Source organism: Myotis brandtii, unplaced genomic scaffold (assembly GCF_000412655.1).
Source record: "Myotis brandtii unplaced genomic scaffold, ASM41265v1 scaffold130, whole genome shotgun sequence".
Taxonomy (NCBI): domain Eukaryota; kingdom Metazoa; phylum Chordata; class Mammalia; order Chiroptera; family Vespertilionidae; genus Myotis; species Myotis brandtii.
The window spans coordinates 880,151-882,473 of NW_005354596.1; positions in this window are offsets into that span (position 1 = coordinate 880,151).

Consider the following 2,323-nt stretch of genomic DNA (forward strand, 5'->3'; position numbering starts at 1 on the left):
ACCCCTGTCCACTGTCCTGGGGGAGGGGCAGTGTCCACCCCTGTCCACTGTCCTGGGGGAGGGGCAGTGCCCACCCCTGTTCATTGTCCTGGGGGAGGAGGGCAGTGTCCACCCCTCTGTCCACTGTCCTGGGGGAGGAGGGCAGTGCCCACCCGCAGTGGAAAGAGTGACTAAGCGGTGAGCATGCTGAGCACATGCTGGGCGCGGGTTCCCTGGCGCACAGGCCGCGGGCAGGAAGAGGAAAATATTATTGTTACCCTGAGAGCTAATCACAGCCTCCATGCTCACGGCCTCACAAGACAAGAGAGCTGGTGGCCACATCAGGTGTGACTTAGAGCATGAAGTCTTGGGCCCGGGAGGATGCTGCCACTCAGCTGACTCCCGGAGGTTTGCAGGAAGGGGGCGGGGAGAGTGGAGGTGGTGGGCAGAGCCCCGTCTCTGGAATTCTCCTTTTTAGGGATTCAGAGCCTGAAGACACCCGCTCTGACCCCAGGCCCCACTCCCAGGTCCCAGCTGCAGTGCCCAGGCCCCTTGCAGGGTGCCCACGGGGCTGTGAGAGGGTGTGGGCAGGGCACAGGGAGCACACGCTGGAGGCTGAGCAGGCCCCATCCCCGGAGGGCGGCCCTAGAGGACAGAGTGATGGAGGGGGCGAGTGGAGGAGGAGGAGGGTAGTGCTGAGCAGAGACCACACCAGAGCCGTGGCCCTCAGCTCAGGCCTCACGTTGTGCCGGGTGGGACTCCCTACAGCATCACCCGGAACCTCTGAACGGAAGCACACGGCACTGCCCCCTCTCCCAGCGCCGGGGACGCGCTGCCTCTCAGGGACCAGAGTGCAGTGGGGAGAAGAGGCTCAGGGCTGTCACCGGGAGCAGAGGCAGGCAGGGGGTCCGCGGGAGCGGGAGTGGCTCTGGGTCAGGGCTGGACCGGAGCCTGCTGCCCACCGGTGGGCTCTGCCCGAGGAGGTGGGGGAAGGGCGGCCTGGACATGGCACCCAGTGCCTCTGTGGCTAAGTGCTGGGAGTCCCGCGGACGTGTCACCCAGGGCCTCTGTGGCTAAGTGCTGGGAGTCCCGTGGACAGCCGCATGCTGTGCCCACTGCCATGGACCCTGCAGGCCAGGCCAATGGTTTTGGTCCCACTTTGAGGACCCGTGGGGGCTGACAGATAAGTCTACTTGCGAAGAGAGGGCAGAGGGGTCAGGCCAGGAAGACATGGACCCCGTCCGTGTCCTCTTCGCGGGAAAGCACCACGCCCGTGGAGGGAGAGCCGCGTGGGTGAACTCAGCCATCGTGGCAGGCCTGGGCTAGAGCCCACCGCACAGACCAGCAGGACCCCGCCCCGAAGGCTCCTCCCCCGTGTTCTGGTCGGAGAGGGGCCAGGTGGAGAGCCAAGCCGCAGCTCCATGGGAGGGGACAGAGAGCGGGAGAGGGAGCCCCCAGCGGGGTGACCGGTGAGGGAGAAGCCGAAGAGGGAAGGCGCTGGGCTGGTGCGGAGCAGGGAGGGGTGGCCCTGGGTCTGGGGCCTCTCTGCTTCTCCCCGTTACAAAGTAGCCCCTCTTCTGGCCCCTCCTCTTCCTGTCCCTGTCGCTCCTTCCCTCCTGTCTCCAGCTTAAGCCTTCGGTCTGCCAAGGGCTGCGTGCCTGTCCTGCTTTCAGGCCTGGACATAGTGCAGAGGAGAGAAGCACTCGATGGGCTTCTCACTCTTAACCTCCCAGGCGCCGCTGTGCCAGGAACCTGCGCATCCTCACAGGCCTGAGGGCTCCCCGCGGCCTGGCCCACCACGATGGATGTCATGGTGTCAGCGTGGAGGGGCCAGCTGCCTGGGCTTGGAGTCCAGCAGGCTTGGGTTTGAGTTCTTTCCAAGCTCTTTTGCTGGTTGCCAGCTGGTCTGGGCAGATAATTTAAACTCAGTTTCCTCATCTATGAAAAGGGGGAAGAAAAGCATTTACCCTGCAGGGCTGTGGTGAGGGTCAAGCCCAGAGCCCTCAGACCCTGGGAGGACGCTTGGGGCCAGGCCCTCCCCTGCTCGGAGCCTCCCCCTCCCCCTGCCCTGTGGTCACAGGCCACCTGCGGGGCTGGGCGCAGCCTTCCCTCCCAGCCACCCACTGCTCCTCCCCTCTCAAACCAGCTTCTTCTAAATGCGCCTTCAGCCCGCAGGCTCCCTGCCCTCTCTTCACTCCTCCAGGCTCCAGGAAGCCCGGTGCCTGCCCCCTTTCTCCACGCCTGCGTCCAGCTGGGCTGCAGCTCCTTGAGGACAGGCCAATCCGCTTCTCGTTGCAACCTCCAAAGCAGGCCCCAGCGTGGCCAGTGCTGGTGCTGAGCACAG